The sequence below is a fragment of the Hordeum vulgare genome, chromosome 5H (assembly GCF_904849725.1).
Source record: "Hordeum vulgare subsp. vulgare chromosome 5H, MorexV3_pseudomolecules_assembly, whole genome shotgun sequence".
Taxonomy (NCBI): domain Eukaryota; kingdom Viridiplantae; phylum Streptophyta; class Magnoliopsida; order Poales; family Poaceae; genus Hordeum; species Hordeum vulgare.
In genome coordinates this window covers 378,942,019-378,960,399 of record NC_058522.1, presented here as the reverse complement: position 1 = coordinate 378,960,399, position 18,381 = coordinate 378,942,019, and positions in this window count along the sequence as shown.

Below are 18,381 nucleotides of genomic sequence, written 5' to 3'. Positions count from 1 at the left end.
GCAGTCATAATTTTTCAGAATTTTTGAGGTACTAGAAATATACGAAGTATACAGATTGCTACAGACTGGTCTGTTTTTGCTGAGTTGGTTGCTTGTTTTGATGAAAATATGGTTAGTATCGGGGGGTACTAGCCATGGAAAACTGAGAATACAGTAGCCCAACACCAATATAGATAGAATTCAAGTTTTCTACAGTACCAAAAGAGGTGGTAGTTTGTTTTCTTGTGCTAATGTTATCACGAGTTTCTGTTTAAGTTTTGTGTTGTGAAGTTTTCATGTTTTTGGTGATGTTCTCATGGACAAAGAGATAAGGACTGGAAAGAACTCAAGCTTGGGGGTTCCCAAGGCATCCCAAGCCAAATTCAAGGACACCAAAAAGCCTAAGCTTGGGGATGCCCCGGGAAGGCATCCCCTCTATCGTCTTCAATCCATCGGTAACATTACTTGGAGCTATATTTTTATTCACCACATGATATGTGTTTTGCTTGGAGCGTCTTGTATCGTAGGAGTCTTTTCTTTTTGTTGTGTCACAATCATCCTTGCTGCACACCTTTTTGAAAGAGAGAGACATGCACTCATCGTGATTTTGCTAGAATGCTCATAGTGCTTCACTTATATCTTTTGCTAGATAATTTTTCTCTATGTGCTTCACTTATATCTTTTAGAGCACGGCGGTGCGCGACTTGGTAGTTGGCTTATGCTATGAAAGTAGTCCCAAAGGTGATAGGTACCCAAAGAGGATACAAAAACCTCCATCTTCATGTGCATTGAGTAGAAAGAGAAGTCTTGATTCCTCTCAATTAGTTTTGAGACGTGGATTTGGTAATATTAAGAGTTATGTTAGTAGGGTGTTGTGAATCTAGAAATACTTGTGTTGAAGTTAGTGATTCCCGTAGCATGCACGTATGATGAACCGCTATGTTAGGAAGTCGGAGCATAATTGATCTATTGATTGTCATCCTTTGTGTTGAGGTCGGGATCACGCGATGGTTAACACCTACCAACCCTTCCCCTAGGAGTATGCGTTTAGCACTTTGTTTCGATTACTAATAAAAACTTTCGCAACAAGTATGTGAGTTATTCATGACTAATGTGAGTCCATGGTATAGATTCACTTTCACCTTCCACCATTGCTAGCCTCTCTAGTGCCGCGCAATTCTCGCCGGTGCACAAACCCACCATATGCCTTCCTCAAAACAGCCACCATACCTATCTACTATGGCATTTTCATAGCCATTCCGAGATATATTGCCATGCAACTCCCACCGTTCCGTCTCATAACTTGTGTGACGTCACTCTCATATTGCCATTGCATGATCGTAAGATAGCTAGCGAGATGTTTCAACGTCATACGCCAAGCTAGATCGTTGCACATCCCGGTACACTGCCACAGGCATTTCCTATAGAGTCATTTCTAAGCTTTGAGCTGTGAGTAAATAAAAGTGTGATGATCATCATTATTAGAGCATTGTCCCATGTGAGGAAAAAAAGAGAGGCCAAAGTGCCCAATAAAAAAAGAGAAAAGAGAAAAAAGAGAGGCCCAAGAGCCCAAATAAAAAAAAGAGAAAAAGAGAGAAGGGACAATGCTACTATCTTTTTCCACACTTGTGCTTCATAATAACACCATGTTCTTCATGATTGAGAGCTTCTTGCTTTGTCACTACCATATGCTAGTGGGAATCTTTATTACATAACTTGGCTTGTATATTCCAATGATGGGCTTCCTCAAAATTGCCCTAGGTCTTCGTGAGCAAGCAAGTTGGATGCACTCCCACTAGTTCTCCTTTTGAGCTTTCACATACTTATAGCTCTAGTGCATCCCTTGTATGGCAATCCCTACTCATTCACATTGATATCGATTAATGGGCATCTCCATAGCCCTTTGATACGCCGAGTCAATGGTTTCATGCTATTATCTTGTCAAACTTTGGATGTTTTGCATGCCTTTAATATTTTTTTTGGGACTAACTTATTAACTCAGTGCCAAGTGCCAGTTCCTGTTTTTCCATGTTTTTGACCCCTTTCAGAGGAGGATTTTGAACGGAGTCCAAACGGAATGAAACTGCCAAAAAGATTTTTTCGGAAACAGAAAAATATCGGGAAGCCGGAGAATCAGGGCACGGGGCCTGAAGGGACCCCACAAGCCCTCATGGCGCGGCCAGGGGGGCCCGCGCCTCCCTGGATTGTGGGCTCCCTGGGCCACCTCTGCCCTAGGTTTTGCGCCTATATATTCCCTAAAATCCCAGAAAAAATCAGGAGATCATCGAAAGTACTTTTCCGCCACCGCAAGCTTTTGTCTCCGCAAGATCCCATCCGGGGCACGTTCTGGTGCCCTGCCGGAGGGGGGATTCGGACACGGAGGGCTTCTTCATCAACACCATGACCTCTCCGATGATGCGTGAGTAGTTCACCATAGACCTACGGGTCCATAGCTAGTAGCTAGATGGCTTCTTCTCTCTCTTGGATCTGCAATACGAAGTTCTCCATGATCTTCATGGAGATCTATCCGATATAATCTTCTTTTGTGGTGTGTGTTGTCGAGATCCAATGAATTGTGGATTTATGATCAGATTATCTAGGAATCTTATTTGAGTTTCTTCTGATCACTCTTATGCATGATTTCATATCCTTGTAATTCTCTTCGAGTTGTGGGTTTTGTTTGGCCAACTAGATCTATGATTCTTGCAATGGGAGAAGTGCTTGGTTTTGGGTTCATACCATGCAGTGACCTCACCGAGTGACAGAAAGGGTAGCGAGGCACGCATCGTGTTGTTTCCATCAAGGGTAAAAAGATGGGGTTTTCATCATTGGTTTGAGATTATCCCAATACATCATGTCATCTTGCTTAAGGCGTTACTCTGTTCGTCATGAACTCAATACACTAGATGCATGCTGGATAGCGGTCGATGTGTGGAGTAACAGTAGTAGATGCAGAAAGTATCGGTCTACTTGTCTCGGACGTGATGCCTATATGTATGATCATTGCCTTAGATATTGCCATGACTTTGCTCGGTTCTATCAATTTCTCGACAGTAATTTGTTCACCCACCATAATATTTGCTATTTTGAGAGAAGCCTCTAGTGAAAACTATGGCCCCGGGTCTACTCCACACCATATTTTCATCCTAACACTTTTTCTTCGTTGCATTTTCCGCCTTCAGATCTCACTTTGCAATCAATCTTGAAGGGATTGACAACCCCTTTATAGTGTTGGGTGCAAGCTCTTTTGTGTTTGTGCAGGTACTCTCGACTTGACGAGATTCTCCTACTAGATTGATACCTTGGTTCTCAAACTGAGGGAAATACTTACTGCTCCTGTGCTGCATCACCCTTTCCTCTTCAAGGGAAAAACCAACGCAAGCTCAAGAGACGACAGAAGGACCTCTGGCACCATTGCCAGGGAAGGACTTTCGTTGACGTAGCAGTCAGTTGTATGTAACCCTAGATCCCATGGTGTCTATATAAACCAGGGGTCCTCATCCATGTAGGCAAGTTATCTCATCTAGGGTTTACCTCACACGATCTTGAGGTAGATCAACTCTGTAATCATCATCCTCATGAATATAATCAAGCAGGACTTAGGGTTTTACCTCCTCAAGAGGGCTCGAACCTGGGTAAATACTGTCTCCCCTCTTCCCTTACAAACCATCGATTCATGGTCCACAGTATGGGACCCCCTACCCATGATATGCCGGTTTTAACATCGACAGTGGGGACCCCGACTCATAAGTCGTGATCACCGAATGCACGTGTACAGTGATCCCAGAGATCAATGCTCGGTGAAAAGTAAATAGCTGAATAACAAGAGTATTACATCCATACATATTGTGTGATACAAATAAAGACAATTTAGGTCAAGTCTTACATAGATAGGGCCTCGAAGGCCAACACACCAAACATAACTAGGAGCGGAATTCTTGAACGAAAGCGTGAATCCATGCCATATGCCTTAACCCTACACGCATTCTGACTAGGAAGCGTCCTAGTTTGCAGGTTCATCTCGAACGAACTCTTCATCATACTCATGTTCTTCCATGCTTGACCAATTAAATAACTAGTGGCAATCGAATGAGTAATATGAATGTACTCGCAAGCAACCCTTGTTTGGAACAAGGTCATAACAATGCATGATATAGCACTAATAGGTAAGTTGAAGAAAGCTAATTTTAAGTGCAATGACATATCAATATCTCATGAAGGTATGCATCTTGAGGTAACCGATATCCATATGAACAAGTTACAAATATAAATATAACCAGGGGTTGAACATATCATGTTTACTCATCATGTCAAGTCATCATACTTAGCTCAAGTATGTCCTTTCCCACACACACAGATAACCCACAAGTATAGGGGATCGCAACCGTTTTCGAGGGTAGAGTATTCAACCCAAATTTGTTGATTCGACACAAGGGGAAGACAAAGAATATTCTCAAGTATTAGCAGTTGAGTTGTCAATTCAACCACACCTGAAAGACTTAGTATCTGCAGCAAAGTTTCCGTAGCAAAGTAGTGTGATAGTAACGGTAGCAGTAGTGACAGCAGCAGCAATGACATCAGTAGCGGTAAAGTAACTTAGCAAGGACCAGTAGGAAAAGACTCGTATTCATTGGATCGGTGATGGATAATTATGCCGGATGACATTCATCATGCAACAGTTATAACATAGGGTGATATGTAACTAGCTCCAGTTCGTCAATGTAATGTAGGCATGTATGCCGTATTTAGTCATACGTGCTGTGGAAAAGAACTTGCATGACATCTATTATCCATCCCTCCCGTGGCAGCGGGGTCCTAATGGAAACTAAGGGATATTAAGGTCTCCTTTTAATAGAGAATCGGAACAAGGCATTATCACATAATGAATACATGAACTCCTCATACTATGGTCATCTCCGGGAGTGGTTCCAGCTATTGTCACTCCGGGGTTGCCGGGTCATAACACATAGTAGGTGACTACAACTTGCAAGATAGGATCAAGAACACACATATATTGATGAAAAATAATAGGTTCATATCTGAAATCATGGCACTCGGGCCCTAGTGACAAGCATTAAGCATAGCAAAGTAGTAGCAACATCAATCTTAGAACATAGTGGATACTAGGGATCAAACACCATCAAAACTAACTCGATTACATGATATATCTCATCCAACCCATCACCGTCCAGCAATCCTACGATGAGATTACTCACTAACAATGAAGAGCATCATGGAATTGGCGATGAAGGATGGTTGGTGATGACGACGACGTCGATTTCCCCTCACCGGAGCCTAGAACGGACTCCAGATCTGCCCTCTAGAGGAAGAACAGGTGGTGGCGGCGGCTCCGTATCATAAAACACGATGAACTCTTCTCTCCTAATTTTTTCTGGGTGAAAGAGAATATATAGAGCTGGAGTTGGAGGCTGCGGAGCCACGAGGGCCTCATAAGCCTGCCAAGCGCGATTGGGGGGGGGGGCGCCTCTTGGGCTTGTGGGCCCCTGGCTCCATGTCTTCATGTGATTCTTGCGCCATTATTTTTTATATATTCCATAAAAAATCCACGTAAATTTCCAGGTCATTCCGAGAACTTTTATTTCTGCGCAAAAACAACACCATGGCAATTGTGCTGAAAACAACGTCAGTCCGGGTTAGTTCCATTCAAATCATGCAAATTGGAGTCCAAAACAAGGGCAAAAGAGTTTGGAAAAGTAGATACGATGGAGACGTATCAACTCCCCCAAGCTTAAAGCCTTGCTTGTCCTCAAGCAATTCAGTTGACAAACTGAAAGAGACAAAAGAAAAACTTTTATGAACTCTGTTTGATCTTGTTGTTGTAATTATGTCTAACTCATATTCAGATTTTTGGCAAGATCATAAGCTAACCACAAAAGCAATAACATTTAGGTCTCATGAAGTACTCATATCAATGGCATAATCAACTAGCGAGCAATAATGATAAGTTTCAATCGTCAACACTTCAATCAAAACAAACATGAAAACAATATGAACGGATGGTGTCTCGCTAGCCTTTTCTGAGACCGCAAAACATAAATGCAGAGCACCTTCAAAGACCAAGGGATGACTGAACATTGTAATTCATGTCAAAGAAGATCCAGTCATAGTCATACTAAATATCAATTAATAACAAAGCATAAAAATGAAGGAGGTGCCTTTTATAAGAAGAGGATGACTCAACAAAAACGTAAATAGATAGGCCCTTCGCAGAGGAAAGGATTGATTTGCAGAGGTGCCAGAGCTCAAGCTTTTAAAACAGAGATAAATAATTTTGGGTGGTATGCTTTCATTGTCAACGCGATGCCCAAGAGTTTTCACCATCTTCTATGCTACACAAATTATAGGCGGTTCCCAAACAGAAAAGTAAAGTTTTGACTCCCGCACCACCGATCAATTACACTCCACGACTAACCGAATCCCCGGGTGCCGTCCATACCAACAACAATCCTGGGGATTTTTGTTTGCAATTATAATTTCGATTTGAGCATGGAACTGGGCATTCCGATTACCGTCCCCTTTCTCGTGAGTGATAGTGAATAAACACATATCGAGGATAACACGCCTAGCATGGAAGATACTGACCGCCCCTTGTCACCACATGAGCGGTTCGGGCATACAAAACATATTATTTCTTGAAGATTTAGAGAGTGGCACATGCAAATTTACTTGGAACGGCAGGTAGATACCGCATATAGGTAGGTATGGTGGACACATATGGAATAACTTTGGGTTTATGTAAGTGGATGCGCAAACATTGTTCCCGCTTAGTACAAGTGAAGGCTAGCAAAAGACTGGGAGGCGATCAACTAGAGAGCGACAACAGTCATCAATATGCATTGAAATTAACCAACATTGAGTGCAAACATGAGTAGGATACAAATCACCATAAACATGAATATCACAGAGGCTATGTTGATTTTTGTTTCAAGTACATGCGTGAACATGTGCCAAGTCAAGCCACTTGAATCATTCAAAGGGAGATACCATCCTATCATACTACATCATAATCATCTTGAAATTCATGTTGGCATCCAAAACAAACCATTATAAGCTCCTAGCTAATTAAGCATGGCATCACAAACTATGATCTCTAAGTTGTCATTGCAAACATGTTTCTCTCATAGCAATGCTAAATTAGGAATGATGAGCTAGTCATAATTACAAAAAAAAATAGGTCGAGTTCATACCAACTTTTACAGGCTCAGTCACTTCATCATATATCGTCATTATTGCCTTTCACTTGCACGACCGAATGATGTGAATAATAATGAGAGTGTTCGTGCATTTGACTAAGCTGGAATCTGCAAGCAAAGTCGGAGGAGAAGACAAAGTAATATGGCTCTTTGAAGGATAAACAATTATGGATGTGAGAGCCACTAAACAATTTAACCATGGTCTTCTACCTTGACCCAAAGACAAACAAAACTATTTACACGGGAAAGCTCCCAACAAGCAAAAGAAGAACGAGAAATCTTTTTGGATTTTCCTTTTAAAAATCACTATACAAGCTGGAAAGTAAACTTACAACTAATTTTTTTAGTTTTTCTCAAATTTAGACAAACACACAAGAAGAAAGAGAGAAAAACAAATAAACTAGCATGGATGATACAATGGCAAGGTGTGAACACCGACTAACAAAGTTAAAGTGAGAGCATGAATATAAAGTCGGTGAGAAACACGTACTCCCCCAAGTTTAGGCTTTTGGCCTAAGTTGGTCTACTCCCAAGGCTGGTCCGGGCGATATCCAAAATCATAATGGGGGTTGTACGGAAACGCGGCAGCTACCACCTGAATAGCTGCCTCACGGAGGTGAGCAGCCTTCGCCTCCCTCTCATACTCCTCTGCCTCTCCTCTGGTTATGTAATATATCTGTTTTACCTGAAAGTCAAAGAAGGCACGAGCAAGAAGGGTAATATAGAAGACACGTTGTCGGTTAAATATTAACCGGTATAGGAGGGATTCATTATCCCTCACAAGAAACTGATAACGTATCATAGCGGCGCGATCAAGGGAAGCTCTATGGAGCGGGGGATATCCTGCGGGGATGGGTATTCCAAGAAAATTTGCTATGCGAGTGGCATAGATCCCACCGAAGAAATCCCCTTCATTAGCATTATTAATTAGCCTCCTCGCAATTATAGCTCCCATGTTGAAACTTCTATCACCCGTTACTGCGCTCTTAAGTTTACTAAGGTCAGGAGCGCAGAGGTGACAATGCTCAATCTTGTTGTTAATGCATCTACCTATGAAGAGGGCAAAATAATGTAAGGCAGGAAAATGAATGCTCCCCAAGGTAGCCTGCGTAATATCTCTAGTTTCTCCAACAGTTATACTAGAGATAAAATCTCTAACTCAAGACTTAGGAGGATCATTGAGACTACCCCAATCAGGTATCTTGCAAATTCTATTGAAATCCTCTAAATCCATGGTATACGATTTGTCGTAAAGATCAAACAGTATGGATGTGTCACGACCAACTGAAAATTTGAATCTACGAACAAAAGAGGCAGTGAGAGTAGTATACTGTTCACATTTATCGGAGATGAATTCCTCGAGCCCGGCATTGTGAACAAATGTATCAAACTCGTCCTTGAAACCTGCTTCAATCATGAATTCATCGGAAGGCCATTCACATGGTTGTACCTGTGCGTTCTTCGGCTGGCAAGGATCGGGCTCCCGAATCGCGAGACGGGGACCCCTCTTATTTGAAGAACCACCATGATAGTTTTTCCTGAACATCTTCTTTTTCTGAAATTTTTAGTGACTCAAAAGAAAAGTGAACAAGGCTCAACAAAACTCACAAGAACTAATCCTACAAGCGCCTAGAGGCCATATCATGCATCAAAACTACTTGGGACCAACAAAAATTAACATGGAAATCTCAAGAACATGGTCACCAAGACAGCAAAAATACGCAACGAATAAAGCACTAGAGAAAAAACTAATTGGACCAATGGAGGAGTCACATACCAAGGAACAATCCCCCAAAACAGTTTGGTGAATGGGACTTTGCACAAGGAGATCGGAAATGCAGGAAGAAGAGCAAGAATGCAGGTATGAGTTGTGGAATGATTTTTTTGGAGGTAGGAGAAGGAGATGGGAGTTGGAATAAATGGAGGGGAGCCACGTGGGACCCACAAGCCTACCAGGCGCGGCCAAGGGGGTGGCCGCGCCTCCTGGGCTTGTGGCCCACTGGTGCATCCCCCTGACTAGCTCTCTATCTCAGAATTTTTCAAATATTCCAGAAAAAAATCATACTTGAATTTTAGGGCATTTGGAGAACTTTTATTTTCGGGACACTTTTCTAAGGGACGGATTAAGCAGAAAATAGGAAAAATAAAGCTAAATTTATCGTTTTTCTTCTAAACAACAAAAAGCAAAAAGTTGGGAGCAAAAGGTTGTGACTCCTAGATTCATCCATCTCATGGTCATCAAAACAAATCCGTCAATGAGGTTGATCAAGTCTCCTTGACAAACCTTTTTCGAATCACATAAAACCGGAGAACTTTCGAATAATCACTAGGTTACCTCAATGGGGATGTGCATATCCCCAACGAGTAAATCATACTTCATCTTGGCAGTAGGTAAAGGGCATTCAAAACTTCCAATAAGAATTGATGAAGATTTTTCAATAGCATTGATACAATGAACTTGATATTGTTTCTTCGGAATGTGCACCGTATGCTCATTACCATTAACATGGAAAGTGACATTCCTTTGTTGCAATCAATAATAGCCCCTGCAGTGTTTATAAAGGGTCTTCCAAGGATGACCGCCATGGCATCATCCTCAGGAATATCCAGAATAACAAAGTCCGTTAAGATAGTAACGTTAGCAACCACAACATGCACATCCTCGCAAATGTCGATAGGAAAAGCAGTTGATTTGTCGGCCATTTGCAAAGACATTTGAGTAGGGGTCAACTTATCCAATTCAAGTCTACGATATAAAGAGAGAGGCATAACACTAACACCGGCGCCAAGATCGCATAAAGCAGTTATAACATAATTGCCTTTAATGGAGAAAGGTATAGTGGGCACTCCGGGATTACGTAGTTTCTTAGGAGTTCCACCCTTGAAGGTGTAATTAGCGAGCATGGTGGAAATCTCAACCTGAGGTATCCTCCTTTTATTAGTCACAATATCTTTCATGTACTTAGCATAAGGAGACATTTTGAGCATATCTGTCAAACGCATTTGCAAAAAGACAAGTCTAATCATTTCAACAAAGCGCTCAAAATCCTCATCATCCTTTTTCTTGGATGGTTTGGGAGGAAAGGGCATGGGTTTCTGAACCCATGGTTCTCTCTCTTTACCATGCTTCCTAGCAATAAAGTCGTTCTTATCGTATCTCCTATTCTTAGGTTGTGGGTTATCAAGATCAGCAGGTTCAATCTCCACATCCTTATCATTGCTAGGTTGAGCATCAACATGAACACCACTATCAATATTATCACTAGGCTCATGTTCATCACCAGATTGTGTTTCGGCATCATAAACAGAGACATCGTTTGGATTCTCGGGTGTAACAGCAACAGGTTTGCTAGCATGCAAGTTCCTATCATCTTTCTTTTTCTTCCTAATACCAGGATGACTAGGTGCATCAGTGCTAACTCCTTGACAATCTTGTTCAATTCTCTTAGGATGACCCTCAGGATACAAAGGTTCTTGAGTCATTCTACCACCTCTAGTGACAACTCTAACAGACTTGTCATTCAACTCATTGAGCAAGTCATTTTGAGCCTTAAGTACTTGTTTTACTTGAGTAGTGACCATAGAGGCACGTTTACTGAAAAGCTTAAGATCATTGACATTTCTATCCACACAAGCACTTATATGATCAATCATACGAGCATTTTGTCTCAATTGTCTACTAACATAATCATTGAAACTTTGTTGTTTGCCAACAAAGTTATCAAATTCATCTAAACATAAGCTAGCAGGTTTATCATAAGGAATATCACTCTCATTGAATCTACGAAGAGAATTTACCTCTACTACCTGTGTCGGGTTATCAAGACCATGTATTTATTCGATAGGTGGTAGATTCTTAACATCTTCAGATTTAATGCCTTTCTCTTGCATAGATTTCTTGGCTTCTTGCATATCTTCAGGACCGAGGAATAGAATACCTCTTTTCTTCGGAGTTGAGGGCAAGACTTTAGTTTTTGGATCTCTCGGTTTCCTCATAGTGATTGCTAATGCGACATAAATCTTTTCTCGTCTCTTGAGCTTGCGTTGGTTTTTCCCTTGAAGAGGAAAGGGCGATGCAGCACAGGAGCAGTAAGTATTTCCCTCAGTTTGAGAACCAAGGTATCAATCCAGTAGGAGAATCTCGTCAAGTCCAGAGTACATGCACAAACACAAAAGAGCTTGCACCCAACGCTATAAAGGGGTTGTCAATCCCTTAAAGCTTGATTGCAAAGTGAGATCTGAAGGCGGAAAGTGCAACGAAGAAAAAGTGTAAGGCTGAAAATATGGTGTGAAGTAGACCCAGGGGCCATACTGTTCACTAGAGGCTTCTCTCAAAATAGGAAATATTACGGTGGGTGAACAAATTACTGCCGAGCAATGGATAGAACCGTGCAAAGTCATGACGATATCTATGGAAATGATCATACATATAGGCATCACGTCCGAGACAAGTAGACCGATACTTTCTGCATCTACTACTATTACTCCACACATCGACCACTATCCAGCATGCATCTAGTGTATTGAGTTCATGACGAACGGAGTAACGCCTTAAGCAAGATGACATGATGTAGAGGGATAAACTCAAACCAATGATGAAAACCCCATCTTTTTACCCTTGATGGCAACAACATGATGCGTGCCTCGCTACCCCTTCTGTCACTGGGTGAGGTCACCGCACGGTATGAACCCAAAACCAAGCAATTCTCCCATTGCAAGAATCATAGATCAAGCTGGCCAAACAAAACCCACAACTCGAAGAGAATTACAAGGATATGAAATCATGCATAAGAGAGATCAGAAGAAACTCAAATAAGATTCATAGATAATCTGATCATAAATCCACAATTCATCAGATCTCAACAAACACACCGCAAAAGAAGATTGCATCGGATAGATCTCCATGAAGATCATGGAGAACTTTGTATTGAAGATCAAAGAGAGAGAAGAAGCCATCTAGTTACTAGCTATGGACCCGTAGGTCTATGGTGAACTACTCACGCATCATCGGAGAGGTCATGGTGTTGATGAAGAAGCCATACGTATCCGAATCCCCCCTCCGGCAGGGCACCAGAACGTGCCCCAGATGGGATCTTGCGAAGACAGAAGCTTGCGGCGGCAGAAAAGTACTTACGATGATCTCTTGATTTTTTTTGGAATTATTTGGAATATATAGGCGAAAGACCTAGGGCAGGAGTGGCCCAGGGAGCCCACAAGCCTGGGAGGCGCGGTCCCCCTAGCCGCGGCTAGGGGGCTTGTGGGGTCCCTGGTGGTCCCTTGCCTTGGTTCTCAAGTTTCCCAATCTTCTTCTGTTTCGGAAAAAATCTTTTTGGAAGTTTCATTCTGTTTGGACTCTGTTTAAAATCCTCCTCCAAAAGGGGTCAAAAACACGAAAAAACAGGAACAGGCACTTGGCACTGAGTTAATAAGTTAGTCCCAAAAAGATATAAAAGGCATACAACAGATCCAAAGTTTGACAGGATAATAGCATGAAACTATCCAAAACTATAGATACGTTTGATACGTATCGGTGATCAACAGACGTAAATCCCAAGTGACTCAGAGAATAGAGCTATGCCTCCCCGGCAACGGCGCCAGAAAAAGGTCTTGATACCCCACAAGTATAGGGGATCACAACAGTTTTCAAGGGTAGAGTATTCAACCCAAATTTGTTGATTCAACACAAGGGGAAGCCAAAGAATATTCTCGAGTATTAGCAGTTGAGTTGTCAATTCAACCACACCTGAAGGACTTGGTATCTACAGCAAAGTTTCAGTAGCAAAGTAGTGTGATAGTAAGGGTGGCAGTAGTGACAACAGTAGCGGTAAAGTAACTTAGCAAGGACCAGTAGGAAAAGACTCGTAGGCATTGGATTGGTGATGGATAATTATGCCGGATGACATTCATCATGTAGCAGTTATAACATAGGGTGATATGTAACTAGCTCCAGTTCGTCAATGTAATGTAGGCATGTATTCCGTATTTAGTCATACGTGCTTATGGAAAAGAACTTGCATGACATATATTGTCCATCCCTCCCGTGGCAGCGGGGTCCTAATGGAAACTAAGGGATATTAAGGTCTCCTTCTAATAGATAACTCGAACAAAGCATTAGCACATAGTGAATACATGAACTCCTCATACTATGGTCATCTCCGGGAGTGGTTCCGGCTATTGTCACCCCGGGGTTGCCGGGTCATAACACATAGTAGGTGACTACAACTTGCAAGATAGGATCAAGAACACACATATATTGATGAAAACATAATAGGTTCAGATCTGAAATCAAGGCACTCGGGCCCTAGTGACAAGCATTAAGCATAGCAAAGTAGTAGCAACATCAATCTTAGAAAATAGTGGATACTAGGGATCAAACCCCATCAAAACTAACTCGATTACATGATAGATCTCATCCAACCCATCACCGTCCAGCAAGCCTACGATGAGATTACTCACGAATGATGAAGAGCATCATGGAATTGGCGTTGAAGGATGGTTGGTGATAACGACGACGTTGATTTCCCCTCTCCGGAGCCCAAAACGGACTCCAGATCTCACCTCCAGAGAAAGAACAGGTGGTGGCGGCGGCTCCGTATTGTAAAACGCGATGAACTCTTCTCTCCTAATTGTTTCTGGGCGAAAGAGAATATATAGAGCTGGAGTTGGAGGTTGCGGAGCCACGAGGGCCTCACGAGCCTGCCAGACGTGTCAAGGGGGGGGGGCGTGCCTCCTGGGCTTGTGAGCTCCTGGCTCCGCGTCTCCAGGTGATTCTTGCGATAGTATTTTCTATATATTCCACAAAAAATCCTCATAAATTTCCAGGTCATTCCGAGAACTTTTATTTCTGCGCAAAAACAACACCATGGCAATTCTGCTGAAAACAGTGTTAGTCCGGGTTAGTTCCATTCCAAGCATGCAAATTAGAGTCCAAAACAAGGGCAAAAGAGTTTGGGAAAGTAGATACGATGGAGACGTATCACACACGCACACTGTTTTGTAATAGTGGACGTAGCCTGAGAGTGGTCATCCAACTATCTGTTGGAAATATGCCCTAGAGGCAATAATAAAATAGTTATTATTATATTTTCTTGTTCAAGTAAATTATTTATTATCCATGCTAGAATTGCATTGATTGGAAACTCAAATGCTTGTGTGCATATGTAGACAACACACTGTCCCTAGTAAGCCTCTAATGGACTAGCTTGTTGATCAAAGATGGTCAAGGTTTCCTAGCCATAGACACGAGTTGTCATTTGATAACGGGATCACATCATTAGGAGAATGATGTGATGGACAAGACCCAAACTATAAACGTAGCATATGATCGTGTCAGTTTACTACTACTGTTTTCTGCATGTCAAGTATGTGTTCCTATGACCATGAGATCATGAAACTCCCGGATACCGAAGGAATGCCTTGTGTGTATCAAACGTCACAACGTAACGGGGTGACTATAAAGGTGCTCTACAAGTATCTCCGAGGATGGCTGTTGAGTTGTCTTGAATCGAGACTCGGATTTATCACTCCGTATGATGGAGAGGTATCTTTGAACCCACTCGGTAATACAACATCACAATGAGCTTGCAAGCAATGTGACTAAGGAGTTGCTCAAGGGATCTTGTATTACGGAACAAGTAAAGAGACATGCCCGTAATGAGATTGACCTCGGTATGGAGATACCGGCGATCGAATCTCGGGCAAGTAACATACCGATGGACAAAGGGAATATCATATGGGATTGATTGAATCCTTGACACTGAGGTTCGACCGATGAAGATCTTCGTAGAATATGTAGGAACCAATATGGGCATAGAGGTCCCGCTATTGGTTATTGACCGGAGAGTGTATCGGTCATGTCTGCATAGTTCTCCAACCTGCAGGGTCTACACACTTAAGGTTCGGTAACGACATATGCATAACTCAGGCATTGTGTTGGTGAACGAACGTTGTTCACAATCCCACATGAGATCCCAGACGTGACAACGAACTCCGGAATAGTCCGGAGGTCAATATTTATATATAGGATGAAGGTCATCAGAGTCTGTAAGCGTTCCGAGGTGTACTGAGGGATTCACGGAGTGTCGAAAGGGGTTTCGGGAGGCCCCAGAAATTGTTGGGGGCCCTCATGGGCAGATGAGAGGGGGCATCGGAGCCCAACAGGGGGCTGGGCGCAGCCCCTCTCCTCAACCTACTTCAGCCGAAGGGGGTGGGATCCTCCTTGGGACGTCGTCGTCCCAACTTGGGTGGCAAGGCACCCAAGTGGGAGGGGCCACCCAACCCTAGCCGCCGCCCCTCCCCTTCCTTAGCCGTCGGCCCCTAAGGGGAAAACCTAGGGCGCCCTCCCCTCTCCCTTCCCCTGTATATAGAGAGGTGGAGAGAGGGCAGCCACACGACAATCTTGCCGCGGTGCTGCACCTCCTCTCCCTCGTAGTTTTCTCCTCCAAATACTCCACGGCGAAGCCCAGCTGAGCTGTCACCACCAACAATTGACCACACTGTTTTGCTGCTGGAGGACTCGGGCTACTACTTCACCATCGTTCGTTGGATCGAGGAGGTGAAGGCATCACCAAGTTGTACGTGTGTTGAACACGGAGGTGCCGTCCGTTCGGCACTTGATCGGGAGATCGCGGGATGGTTTGTGATTGGATCCCGAAGACGTACCACTACGTCAACCGCATCCTTGAATGCTTCGACTTAGCGATCTACAAGGGTATGTATTCAATCTCTCCTCTCATAGGTTTTCATCACCATGGATAGATCGTGTTTGCACGTACGAAATTTTTTGTTTCCCATGCAACGTTCCCCAACAGTGGCATCATGAGCTAGGTCTATGCGTAGATGACATCTTGAGTAGAACACAAAGGAGTTTGTGAGCATTGATATTCAGATTGCTTCCCTCCTTAGTCTTTTCTTGATTCAATAGTATTCTTGGATGAAGCGGCCCGGACCAACTTTACTCGACCACGTACAGAGACCGGTTCTGTCGACTGACATGCAACTGGTTGCATAAATATGGCTGGCGGGTGTCTGTCTGTCCTACTTTAGTTGAATCGGATTCAACAAAAGGCGGTCCTTTTAAAAGGTTAAATAGCAACTTGCATATCACCATTGTGGTTTTGCGTAGGTAAGAAACGTTCTTGCTAGATACCCATAACAGCCACGTAAAATGTACAACAACAAATTAGCGGACATCTAACTTGTTTTTGCATGGTATGCATGTGATATGATATGGCCAAAGACATGATGATGTATATTTGATGTATGAGATGATCATGTTGTAATAGTTAATATCGACTTGCATGTCGATGCTACACCAACCGGCAGGAGCCATCGCGTTGTCTTTAATTTTTGAGCGCTTACTAATGTTTTACTTTATCTCTAAATTAGTAGCAATAGTAGTACAAGCATAGATGGCGTGACAACCTCGATGGCAGCACAATGATGGAGATCATGGTGTGGCGCCGGTGATGATGAAGATCATGCCGATGCTTTGGAGATGGAGATCAAAAGTAGAAGATCCTGGCCATATCATGTCACTTATGATTTGCATGTGATGTTAATCCTTTTTATGCACCTTGTTTTGCTTAGGACGACGGTATCATTATAAGGCGATCCCTCACTACATTTTAAGATAAAATTGTGTTCTCCCCGAGTGTGCACCGTTGTGGGAGTTCATCGTTTAGAGACACCACATGATGATCGGGTGTGGTAAATGATACGTCTCCAACGTATTTATAATTTTTGATGGTTTCATGCTATTATCTTGTAAACTTTGGATGCTTTGTATGCATTTTTATATCTTTTTTGGGACTAACCTATTAACTCAGTGCCAGTTCCTGTTTTTTCTGTGTTTTTGACCTTTTCCGATGAGAATATTAAACGGAGTCCAAACGGAATAAAACCTCCTCAAAGATTTTTTTCTGGAACAGAAGATACGCAGGGAACTTGAGAACCAAGGCAAAGGGTTCCGGGGGAGGCCACAAGCCCCCTGGCCGCGGCCTGGGGGGCGCGCCTAGCAGGCTTGTGTGACCCCCGTGGCTCCTTTGCCCTACCTCTTCCGCCTATAAATTCCCAAAAAATATGAAACCACGGGAGAGAGCCATGAAAATACTTTTCTGCTGCCGCAAGCTTCTGTCTCCATAAGATCCCATCTGGGGCACGTTCTGGTGCCCGGCCGGAGGGGGGATTCATACACAGAGGGCTTCTTCATCGACACCATTGCTTCTCCGATGATGCGTGAGTTGTTCACCACACACCTTCGGGTCCATATATAGTAGCTAGATGGCTTATTCTCTCTCTTGGATCTTCAATACAATGTTCTCCATGATCTTAGTGGAGATCTATCCAATGTAATCTTCTTTTGCGGTGTGTTTGTCGAGATCCGATGAATTGTGGATTTATGATCAGATTATCTATGAATCTTATTTGAGTTTCCTCTGATCTCTTATATGCATGATTTCATATCCTTGTAATTCTGTTCGAGTTGTGGGTTTTGTTTGGCCAACATGATCTATAATTCTTGCAATGGGAGAAGTGCTTGATTTTGGGATCATACCGTGCGGTGACCTCACCCAGTGACAGAAGGGGTAGCGAGGCACGCATCGTGTTGTTGCCATCAAGGGTAAAATGATGGGGTTTATATCTATTGCATGAATTTATCCCTCTACATCATGTCATCTTGCTTAAGGCGTTACTCTGTTTGTTATGAACTCAATACACTAGATGCATGCTGGATAGCGGTCGATGTGTGGAGTAATAGTAGTAGATGCAGAAAGTAACGGTCTACTTGTCTCGGACGTGATGCCTATATGTATGATCATTGCCTTAGATATCGTCATGACTTTGCGCGGTTCTATCAATTGCTCGACAGTAATTCGTTCACCCACCGTAATATTTCCTATCATGAGAGAAGCCTGTGGTGAACACTATGGCCCCTGGGTCTACTCCACATCATATTTTCAGCTCTACACTTTTGCTTTGTTGCACTTTCCACCTTCAGATCTCACCTTGCAATTAATCGTGAAGGGATTGACAACCCCTTTGTAGCGTTGGGTGCAAGTTTGCTGTATTTGCGCAGGTACTTTGGAGACTTGCCTTGATACTCCTACTGGATTGATACCTTGGTTCTCAAACTGAGGGAAATACTTACTGCTACTGTGCTGCATCACCCTTTCCTCTTCGAGGGAAA